The 12,001-nt window shown below is 36.0% G+C and overlaps 1 protein-coding gene across 2 annotated transcripts in view; it reads left to right on the forward strand.

Annotated features, from left to right (window-relative positions):
- FUT9 (fucosyltransferase 9) overlaps positions 1-12,001 on the forward strand; it is a 75,560-nt gene that overhangs the window by 28,802 nt on the left and 34,757 nt on the right. The window contains exon 1 of one of the 2 annotated variants that reach the window (XM_029224263.1): positions 10,205-10,279. The exons of the other annotated variant lie outside the window; for it this stretch is intronic. The gene's annotated coding sequence lies outside the window, so the exon portion shown is untranslated. Of the gene's footprint in view, positions 1-10,204; positions 10,280-12,001 lie in introns of those variants that run through there. 2 annotated transcript variants of the gene reach the window in all.

Here is a 12,001-nt window from a genome sequence, read left to right on the forward strand (position 1 = left end):
GCATCCTTATTTTATGCTAAATAGATTTTTATGGAAGGGCAATAAGGGAGGAAATCTGCTTGCTAATTTGATTAAAAACACGATGGATCTCTGTTATTTCAGCTATTAAGACTCCAAATAGGAGGAGGCTGATTAGAAAAGAAAAGAAATTAATTTCATATTTAAGATCTATTATCAAACATTGCATATTTTTTAAGTGGAATTATTCATAACAGTTGAAGATGCATTTTCATAATTACTCTCAGGAAAGAATAGATATATTCCTACCTTCTCTTTAAAATGAAAAAAGATCTAAAGAAATAATAACAGTCTGCCATTGGTATTTATGGGAGAGAGAAGGCAGTTTATTCACCACATAAGCCCATTTCATAGAAAATGCAACAGAGGTTGAAAGGATTCCACTTGCTGAAGGCCATCCCCACACACAGATCTGTAGAGTCCCATAACTTGCAGACTAAATCCATCCTCTGCTTATATATTCATAATTTCTTTATTTTGTCATAGCTATTAGTGAACACACTTTTTTTGTCTTACTATTCATCCATTAAACAGATATTTACTGAGCACCTACTGTGTGGCAGGCAGTGTTTCAGGCACTGGGAACACAGTAAAGAATGTGAAAGGCAAAGTTTCCATGAAGGATCGTGCAGTCTATTTGAAAAAGTTCAATGTTAGTAATAAAGTACAATATATAGCATGTTGTATGTTAATAAATGCTAGGGAAGGTATATATGTAGAAAATGTGAAGTGTGGGGTTGCGTTTTTATTTTAAAGATAATGGTCAAAAAATACCTCGCTGAGGAGAGCTTTGAGTGAAGATTTGAATAAAGTGAAGAAGCTGCCCTTGTGGCTATCTGAAGAAAGCCCTTAGGCAACATGTAAAGACCCTGAGGCAGGCATGTCCCTGGCTGGTTGCAGTACAGGGAGAAAGCTTATGATGAAAGAGCACATCAGAGAGATGGCAAGGATGGGATGGGGCGTAAGGGAGGGGTACCTATTCTATTAAGCCTGGTAGGTCTTAAGGTCACAGTAAGGATTTGATTTCTAATCATAGTGACGTGAGAAACTGGCTGATTTTGAGCAGAAGAGAAATGATCTGCCTATTTCATTAGATGTGCCCTTCTAAATGGCAGGGGCTACTGTGGACCATGCAGCTTGTACATTTTTCTGAGTAGCTTAATATGGTCCCTCTTATCTAGGATCCAGAAATGTGTTTTAAGTAAATCATAGTTCCAAAGACAATTCCAATTTCCTTTTTTGTTTGTATCCCATCACTCTACTGGTTTGTAGACAACTCAAGAGCTTTTTTATCTACTTTATTATTTAGCATGCAATCAACACTGGAAAGTATTTATTAATGAATGATGGTGGTTAACTTTTACACAACAAATCTAAAATGTGGCTCTAATTTAAACACAAAATGACAAATTTGGAAACTGCAAAGGAAAACATGAGGGATCCTGTCTTTATAATCCAGTTTAAATGCCTATATTTCTTAAGAATAGACTAATTTAATATAGTAAAAAAAATTATCTTGATGCAGCATGAATATGGTAAATATTCTTTGCTTTTTCTCCTTTGGAACTACATTAAAGAGGAATAAATCAATTCTGGAGCCACTTTGCTGCAGAAAGAAGCCAAAGGAATATCTATAAATGTCTATTTTATGTACCTTCTCATACTTTTCCATGCCACCATAGAACAGCATTACTACTTGGTGAAAGTTTTATTTTATTATAAAATGATAAAATTAATTTTAAATTTATTTCAAAGGATGCATCCAGGAGCCAGCTAAATATGCTCATGCATCTGCTCCAACCATGGTGTTATTACTGTTAATTGACAGGCCCTATTGTATAACACTGAATTTGGAACTGAAAATTCTCTGTTTTGGATAGCTATAATTTAATCAAACTTGCTTTAGCGCTTATTATTTCATAATGAAATATAAAATATCTTACAAGCAAATACCTCTCTTCCAGAAATTAAATAGAGAGGAAAGAATTCACAGGCCAAAGAGTAACGATCAGTACAAACATAATTACCTTCTCACATAGGAGATAAATCAACTCTCCTTTTTTCTTCTTATCCAATATCAGAGCAGCACAATCTTTTCTCCAAACTTGTTCAAGTACCTACAATTCCTATCTTTATGCTAAAGCAAAACAAGAGGATAAGCAACCTTTGGATGTAGAAACACTAAAGACATTGACATGTCTTCTGAGAAAAACTAAGTTTCAGGAAGCATATAATTATAGATCTTAAACCTAAAGACAGAAGACTTCTTATGTCTGAAAGCAATATGAAAATTTACAACTAGTAGTACCCCAGGTGAAGATTTCTTCTCTCTCCAGTCTTCCTGTACTAATTGAAATGATGGAAGACACCGGGGTGTTAGTCAAACAATCATCTTATACAAAGTGCTAAAGCATCACTTGAAGATGGCTAGTCACGATGGATCCAGGCTTGCATAACTCATCTGCAGGAACGCTTTGAAAATATCACAGCCGTGCTAGATAAAAGATATTCTGTGGCTGAGATATAGTTAATATTTTAGGGGAAAAAAAGTACATTTGATATGGTTTTACATGAGATAAAGGTAAAAGATAAAGGGATAAAGAGCACTGAAGGAAAAATTAGTTTTAGAGACAACTACAAAGAGATGCCTTCAAAAGAAACATTTATGTTGGGAAAAAAGTGTTGAAGCTGGGCAGCACATGTGAAATTAACTGAAGGCCGGTCCTTCATTAAAAACCATTTTTAATCTACCACATACCTCACGAAGCTGATGATAACTAGAATTCTTTCTAACCGCTTCTCCTAGAGGACTAATCAATCACTAAGCTAGAAATGTGAGAAGGTAAGTTCTAGTCACAATTACAAATGACCTTGAGCAATTCACCACTGTAGGTCTCAGAATCTTACCTGGAGAAAGAGAAATTCGGGCTGGATAGAGCGCCCAGTCCCTCCTATTTCCAAAATTATTTCCTTCTAAGAGCTCCATAGAATTCTTGGGAGTTTGTAGGATAGACGCTAATCAAAAACTCCCACCAAATCCAAATAATCAAAACACAAATAAACTATCATCGAACAAGGCCCATCATTGAGGTGGATGAAGTATGAGTTCTCTGTTAGTGCATCAAAAGCAGACTCAGAAAAATAAAAATAAAAAAGCAGACTCAGAATGCTAGCTTTTTCAAATTTTACTGTTTTGCTTTTAGTAAAAATTACATGGTATAATCAGTTGAGCTATGGCAATGTGCTATGAAGGCTATTTATTCCTGGGTTCCTGATACCTTCATTGACCCAATGAGGACAACGAAATATTTCAAAGCTCAGAGTAGCCTTGGGGAAGCTCAGGTTGTAACAATTTTGTATTGCTTAAGATCTAGATTGCTCTAGGTACATATTTTGCAATAGGGTTGAAAAGATGTTTGAATATGAAAAAAAAATCAAATAAGTACTCCTACAATGGTATAAGTAAATGAAAATTTAAACAAATGTCTTTATTCTGACTCAATACATCCCACAAATCCTGACAAAATGTTCTCCAACTGCTTTTGTGTGACTGCCTTAAAACTTGGGCTGTTAGATTTTGAACCACTTGAATGAATAGACTACTTTCATTATGTAATTTAATTCCCTAACATCATCTTACACAGTCAGTACTCCATGCATTTTTGCTAAATTGAATTTAATTCTTCTACCACCGACAGAGTGCATTTGTTTTCATGAGCAACATGATTACTAATTTAGATGACATGCAACCGAGTTCAAGATAGACAAAAAAGACTCTATTGGAAACCGCAGTGGAACATTTTGGGTATAAAATGGAAATACTGACTTAAAATTTATCCCACCATGCCTTACAACCCAAAATGGGCAAATTTTTTTAATGCCTAAAACACATGTCTTCTCAGTATAACCCTTCTTGAAAAAGTACTCTTATTTTACTAAGTTGCTGAAATTTGATTGCCTCAGATCAGGTCTATGTTATCAACATCAAGCATAACTAAATTATTGATAATCCTCAGCAGAGCCAAGAATAAACCTTATTGAAATATAGACATTGCTAGACAAAAAAGCAGCTGTAAGTTCCATAGAAAGCAAACCTTTCTTTGCCTGAATTTTTAATAATTATATTTCTAGAGCAAAAGATAATCTCTGCCCACCTAGACCTTGATTCTTTTAGGAAGGATAAGAAATAATCCAATAATAACCTCAACATAGGAGAAAAAATGGTGTAAACTAGAGACTTTCAGATAAAGCACCATGAGAATTCAAAAGAAGTGATCAGGGATCAAGAAGTCATTGTAAAAGCAAAATCAAAAACCACTGAATCAAGTAAAGAGCAATGCACCTAATATACTTATGTATGCATTGTTAGAGGGCATATTCATTGTCATATATTAAAATCTGTATTTCCTTATGCCAAACAAAATCTGAATTAAAGATGTTGCAGTTTTATATTAAAAGAAGTCATTGTATAGAAAGTAGCATTTTTGATAGGCTGGACTATCAAAGTGTGAGAATTGGGGGGTGGGGAGTTGAATCAAGCATTCCAAGTAGAGACCGCAATGTGAGGAAAAGCCCGGGGTGGGGGAGGTGTGAGGCACTTACTGAGCGGAGTGCTTGTTTCACCCAAGTATGTCAAAGAGAACAGTGGGCAATAATGCCCCAGATGATGGAGCTCTTTGGATACCTGTCATAGCCTGTGATCGTCGGCCTTGGACGGGCATGGAGTATTTTGAGAAACGGAATGACAATACAAGAGCTGCTCTTTGGGGATTTATTCTGGCAGCCGTGTCTAGGATGGATTGAAGGGGGTGGTGCCAACACCAACAGCTCAGAGTAGCACCTAATCCATGAGCCACTGAAAATTGACCTGTACTCCACCTGCAGCACACAAAACAAGGACCACCTACCTGTTTGCAGAATACTCCAGATACATGATCAGTTAAAACCTTTCTTTACTTGGGAATATACCTTTCTGTATTACGTTGGAGCACGTAATTCCCTAGGATTGGAGTAAAAGGCAAGATAACACTTGGACAACTCCCACTTTGTTCCTGTTTTAAATTTTGAAGTTTTATAATAGTAAGGTACTTAATTCATCTTGAGATTTGAGCTGTGCCACTGATATCAGCTTTCTAATGACCTTATCTTTATCAATGTGGCTACAGAAAGGAAAAGTTTGATTCCATAATTTAGATTTGCAGATATCACATAGAACACTAATTGATATTTTGGATATATGATTTTCAAAGTCAGCAGACTTGGTAACAACAAGAAAACGTTTTAACCTAAAGTCATTTGAAGGCTGAAATAGTTGTAAAATTTAGACTCTAAAGGAAAGTGAGGAGAGCCCTGCTTCCTTGAGGCTTAACTGCTTTGAATAAACTTGATAGTGAGTTATCCTTGGGGTAACTTCTACTTCAGATGAGCCTCATTCCATGGGTCTGGTCATAGAGTATATACAATAGAAATTTGGGACTTTTTCCCCCAAATATATTACACTGTCTGAAGGAGATAATCTCATTTTAACAGAGAGAAAAGAAAATCTGTCAAAGAGAATGAGAGAAATTATACTTTCTTTTCTTGTCTTTGCTTCCTAAGGTGAAGTGAAATTGTTTGCCTGTTATCAGATCAAATGCAGACAAACTTTAAGGGGACTAGTCTTCTGAAATATTTTATCAGGTAAACGCATCAATCTTGCCTTCCTATTTGCTTCAGGGTACTGAAAATGGCCTCAGAGCACAAGTTATGCAGAACAAAACTCCCTTAAATTCTCAAGAGACCTGTTACACAAAGCAATGAACAGAGTCTTGTTATATACAGATTCACTATCTTCATCAATCATGAGCTTTGAGTTCCAACCAGGAGATTCTGGACCTAAGGAGTAATTTATCCTTTTGCTTTCTCCAGGAAGCAACCAAAGATATAAAAGGAGTTACATAATTGAGACATAACTGTGAGCTTTGAAACTATTTTTAATCACCAGAGCCAGCTTCTTATAAAAAAAAGAAAGGATCGCTCAAGCTTCATAATTGGAGATAGAAAACAGTAACAATCTTGAAAAATACAAGCAATGAATTAGAGAGATGAAGTTGAGAAGCATTCATAAAAGATCAAAGGGCACTCTTATTCACAGGTCCACATTATGCCAAAGCCTGTTGAAAAATTATTAGATATATTTATTGACATTGAAACCATTCCCATCTTTACTTAGGGTGAGATCAGTATAATGTTTTGAGAAACCACAGGGAAAGAGCCTGTATTTTAAAGTCTGGTGCCGCCCAGGATTCTCTGGATACTGGCCGTTCAATGGGTCATCCTCTTCCTCTGTCATGGTTTTAGCAATTACACACTGTGTATGCTGGTGACACCCAAGTCTATACATTCAACTCAGGTCTGATCCCTGAAGTTCAGATTTGAATAGTGAGAACTAAAAAATTTGCTGCCACATCAGTAGCCAAAGGATGGTGCCGCCATCAAGCCATCACATTACAGCTGCCTGGAGGGTGAGCCCTGAGGGAACTTGGGATGGAGACTAGACTAACGGGCTTCAGCCTTACAGCCACACCTGACGGTGCACCCTGAGGAGACTCAGGATGGGAAAACACAGGATACTGCCCCCAGATAGCTGAGGTGCATATCAAAGGAAGGATTTCAGTGAGCCCAGACTCTTGCATCTTCCCATACATAGAAAAGCACTAAATTCCTTAACTTGAGATATCTGGTTTTCTTTTGTTAACAATAATCTTTTGATTTTCCAACTCCCTGGTCTTTTGTTGCAAATACTCCTATATATCCTGGCTCCCCCCACATCCTTGCCTCTTCAGAACAGTTTCTCAGCATTTTGTGAGATGCTCTGTCCCGGGCTTGAGTCCTCAGATTTGTCCACCGAATAAGACATAACTCTCAACTTTTAGGTTGTGCATTTTTTTCAATCCACAGTAGTTACCTAGATATGCACATGGATGTCCTTGTCTTCCACACACGCCATCTCCACTCCTGCTACTACTCACATTAATTTCTAAGTGCTTATTTCACTGCCCATCTCTCTCACTGGACCAGAGCCCTAGGAGGGCTGGAGCTACATCTCATTTTTTATCTTTAAATGTCCTGAGACAATATGCTCTCCAGCCACTGCCATTGAAGATGCAGGGACTGCATTAGGACTTACCTATGTGCCTGTCTATTTATGGTCATAGCACCCTGAGTCACTCTGTATGGTCTTCTTAGACTATGATTTGCTGTGTGACTTTGTCTATGAATATTCTGCCAAGTACAAATAATTTAATATTACTGCCCATTCAGTTGATAGAGTTGTAAATGGGGAATTATTGCCTTTCAGAAGAATGTTGCTAAAAATGCATTCAAAGCCATACCTGAAGAGAATAGTATAAAAAGTGTTTTCATTCCCACATGTGTGGTTCAGTGAAAGCTGAACTTTGCCTCACAGAGGACAGGCAAAGTGCATGTGGGTACCTTCTGGGTAAACTGTAGAAATCTAGTTAGGAAGAATGCTAAATGAACGTAGAAATCTATATATAATAGGCCATTAGTTCTTCTCATTTATAAAGAAAGTAGAGTGCCTTAAAACAAGCCTATCGTTTCTTTCGCATCGATTACTTGGTTATCCAACGGTGGTACTCACAAAAGTATTTAACTATATTATATATTTAAAAGTTGATAAGAAAGTAGATCTTATAAGTTCTCACCATACAAAAAAAATTGCAACTATGTGAGGTGATGGATGTGTTAACTAACTTTATTTGGCAATCATTTTGTTATATACACATATATATCAAATCGTTACATTGTACACCTTAAATGTATACAGTGTTATATGTCAATTAAATCTCAGTAACGCTGGGGGGAACGTATTTAATTGTGGCAAGTAATTGGTAGGATAAATTTTTAAGAATCCAAATTCCGTAAAGAAATACATGTAATTAATTTTTGAAGAGCATCAAATCAGACCCTCTCGATTCCTCTCAATTCACCCGGCATGTCCTTTGTGCCCTCTCAGAGCCCACTGCTTCATTTCTCCCTGCCCGCTCCCTAAAATCACAAAAGGACATTGAATGTTGACTGATGCCTTGCGTTAATCTATATTTGGGGGATACTAGAAAAAACTGGTGTAGTATTATTTTTATAAGTGTGTAGGAGTCCCTATAAGTAGATAATGTGAGAGAGAGTGATGAATAATTTTCACATATCTTCCTAAATATTAAATTGAGAAATATCCTGAAAAGTCAGAGAAGTCAGACTGAATTGAGCTAAGAAGATACAGAGTCATATGATTTTCACTAGAAAGTTGTCCTTATCCTGATATTGACGAGCACATTACAGGTCTCTACAAAGGTCTTCACTCAGACAAGACAAAAATAGTAACTTGTAAATGAGAGTATGGGAAATGCTGCCTACCTCCTAAGGTCTCTCACTTATTGCCATGTCATGAATTTCATTTTTCCAGTTTCTTTATAGTTTTCAATTATGAATGCTAGAATTACTGCTGTCATTTTAAAATTTTGTATAATGTCTTTATGTCTATGTGCCATAGAATTTATTTCCTCCCCGTTTTAGAAAACTTTCTTTTGCTAGTAATGACCAGGAGCCAAGCTCAATCTGGAAAGGGAATGATTGAATTCTTAATTTTCCTGGAGGGGAAGTTCCTACATTTGTCTTTCATTTCTGCCTTTGATTATCAAACTCTGTATTTCTACCTCATTAACCTTATTTCAGGACTTGTTGTCAATGAGAATAGTGGGAGAAAGGGGAACAAAGGCTTTCAATCCAATGGTTAATCTTGTTTGACACAATGTTTACTTCCATATACTAAGGGGTACTTTATATTACTCTGTAAGTCATAATTATAAATAGCTTAAAGTTCTTTACAACTCATCCGTCTTGGAGTTGGATATTGGCAAAAATAAAAGAAGTACAAGGGCACAGGGTAGTGAAATCATTTTCCCAAATAATGACCCACTGTTAATCCTGAATTTTTAGTTCTGGTTCTCTTACTGGTGTATATAGCTACAATTATCTAGCCACGTTTTATTTTTAAAATTATAATTTTTCTTGGATTTCAACATGGATAAAAAAGAAAACAAACAACACTTAGGTTGTTAGTTGGAAATTATAAGGTATATTAGTAAAGACGGTTTGGGTTGCAAATCACAGAATGCGCAGCTTAAGCTCTCTTAAAAAGTAAAAGTATTAGTTTACATAATTTAAGAATCAAGAGGTGGGGGGCTTTGGGTAAAATCTGATTAAGTCTAATTCAGTTGTTTTTTTTTTTACAATTCTATCAGCTCTTTTTTCTTCTACCATAAGCTTCATTTTTAGACTAACTTTTCTCATGGTAGCAAAATGAATACTGCAGTTGCAAACATTACTTCCGCCCACCATATTGTTCAGAAAGAAAGAGAATGTTTCTTTTCCCAGTAGCCAAAAATGCTGGGCTTCATCCTGCTTGGACCAGATTAGTTCATATGTCCATTTCTGAATCAATCACTGTAACTGAACTAGTTATGTGTACACAGATTGGAAAATAGGAGTTGGCATTAGTTTAGACTTCATGGAAATTGTCCCATGGAGTAGGGTCAGTCCTCCAAAATGCTTGCCTGCAATGCAATGAGGAGTCCATGACAGTCTCAGTACTTACCCACACTTGTTTAACATGCCTATAGGCTCTTTTTTAATCGTGAAAGTGTCCTCTCTATTGTATAGAAAAATTGCCCACAATCAGCAGAGCAAAGGATCTCTCAATTCTATAGCAGTTGAGGTTCACTTTCCTATAGCACCTGCCTTTTTTTGAATGTTCTTAGCAAGCTTAAAAAGATTTTAAAACCTTATTTCTAGATTTCAAAGAAATCTAGAAAGTTACTAATTAGAAGTTAGGAAGGAGAAAAAGACAGGATCACATGATTTACTGTAAAAGGTTTTTCTTTCTTCTGGGGAAGAAGGTGTTACTGGCTGTATTGTGTCCGCCCCAAATTCATATGTTGAAGTCCCAACCCCCAGTACCTCACATAGAACCTTATTTGGAATTAAAGTCTTTAAAGAGGTATTAAGTTAAAGTGAGGTCATTAGGGTGGGGCTCTAATCCAATATGATTAGTGACCTTATAGGAAGAGACATCAGGGGCACACACAAAGGAACAACCATGTGAAGAGGCAGCAGAGGGTGGATGTCTGCAAGCTAAGGAGAGGGGACGCAGAAGAACACAACCCTCCTGGCACTTATTCTTGGACTTCCAGTCTCTAGAATTGTGAGAAAATTAATCTCTGTTGTTTAAGCCACCAAATCTATGGCATTTTGTTGTGGCAACTCTAGCAAAGTAATATAGGAAGGTTGTTTGCTTTCTGTATCTGATTGTTAAAGCAATTTATTTCCAGTTTTGTTGCTTGATATGCCTCTGTTAGGTTCAGTCTAACTATTTCTGGTCTAGGACTTTCTCCTGAAGCTGGCTATCCTTTTTTATATAGCTGGAGACTCTAAAACCAAGCTGTCTCTTCCCTCCTTTTAATTTAGTGTTTTGTGATTGCAGTCAGGGGAGCTAATTTCACAGAAGGAAGTAATTACTTTGCTGCTGTTCAAGAGATACTTCTCATCCTTGGGGAGGTGGATGTATTTCTCTTCACCAATGGAGTATATAATGTTGCCAGAAAGTTTTTAAGTTTTTGCCTTGGTCCAGGACTGGTAATTTTCCTTCCAAGCTGCAAATACTTTGAGAATCACATCTATGAGTTAGCATACCTATCACTATGATTTCTTTCTAATTTTGTTGTTATTAGCTCACCTTTTCTCCATGGAACCTTGGGAACATTTTTTGTGTGTGTGTGTGTTTTTAAGTACTATATCTTTTCATTTTATCTCACCATAAGCTCGGTTCTTATACAATAGAAATGAAATATTTCCTTTTTACAGTGCACTGCGATTTGGATCTTAAATTGGACTGACTATATCTAAAGAACTGAAGCATAATATGTTTCCTTAAAATTATGGGCAGGAAATGCTAGTTTGAAATGTTCTTTTTTCCTTCAGTTTCCATTAAGTTGGGTTGGCTTTTTGTTAAAGAAAAGAGAGAGAAAAATTAAAGGCAAAGCTTCCGCCTAGAACCTTGTCCCCAAAGGAACTGATGTAACTATACCTAGCCCTAGAGAAAACATGACTAGCTATGAAGGCTAAGCAAAATCTGGTTATTTCTATTCATTCTCTGATTCTATATAATATTACCAATTACCTTCACCTTAATTTCCTTATGGAATTGTGAAATGTGTGTGACAGTTCTTCTGCCTATAGTAACTCAGTAGTCTGTTACCAAAATCACTGAAAATATCTCAGAGGAGGGCTTTAAGCTCCTCAAAATTTGTTACATAGATGTTAAATAAGGTAAAATGAAAAGATGTTTGGTTCTTTTTATAATTTTTCTATTATTCTGATGAATTTCTTTTTGTGTTTTTTTCTTGGAAGGGATAGCTTAATAACTACTTGGGGACTGTGCCCTGAATCAGACAAAACAATATTAGATTTGGGTGGGTATATGTTAGTTGTTTTTTAAAAATTCTAGTTTAGAATTTGTTCTAGATAAATGATGACATTTAAAAATCATTCACGATTTTAATAACTCTTTAAATGAAACAAAAATGATGTAGAAGGATTTAAACATTTAGACTTCATAAATGCCAATGATGACTGTAGAGCCAATTCAACTAATGATTTCAAAATATTACATAAACTATTTTTATATACATATTTTCCAAAACAGGAAATGAATCCACTTGTTAGTGAGAACTACTCAGTCCTGTAATTATAACTTGAATCAATACCATATTAATATAGAGCAACCTTGCCTTGCATTTTTTCTCTTTTGATGATCCAAAGATTGCTTGTCTTCAAATTTACTACTGTGTTCTCTTAAGAGACAAGCTCATTAAAGAAATATAGAGATTTTTCCATAATGGTATGATGCAGATAAAGGGATTGTATT

This window comes from Monodon monoceros, unplaced genomic scaffold (genome assembly GCF_005190385.1).
Source record: "Monodon monoceros isolate NGI ecotype Baffin Bay Population unplaced genomic scaffold, NGI_Narwhal_1 Super_Scaffold_15, whole genome shotgun sequence".
NCBI lineage: Eukaryota > Metazoa > Chordata > Mammalia > Artiodactyla > Monodontidae > Monodon > Monodon monoceros.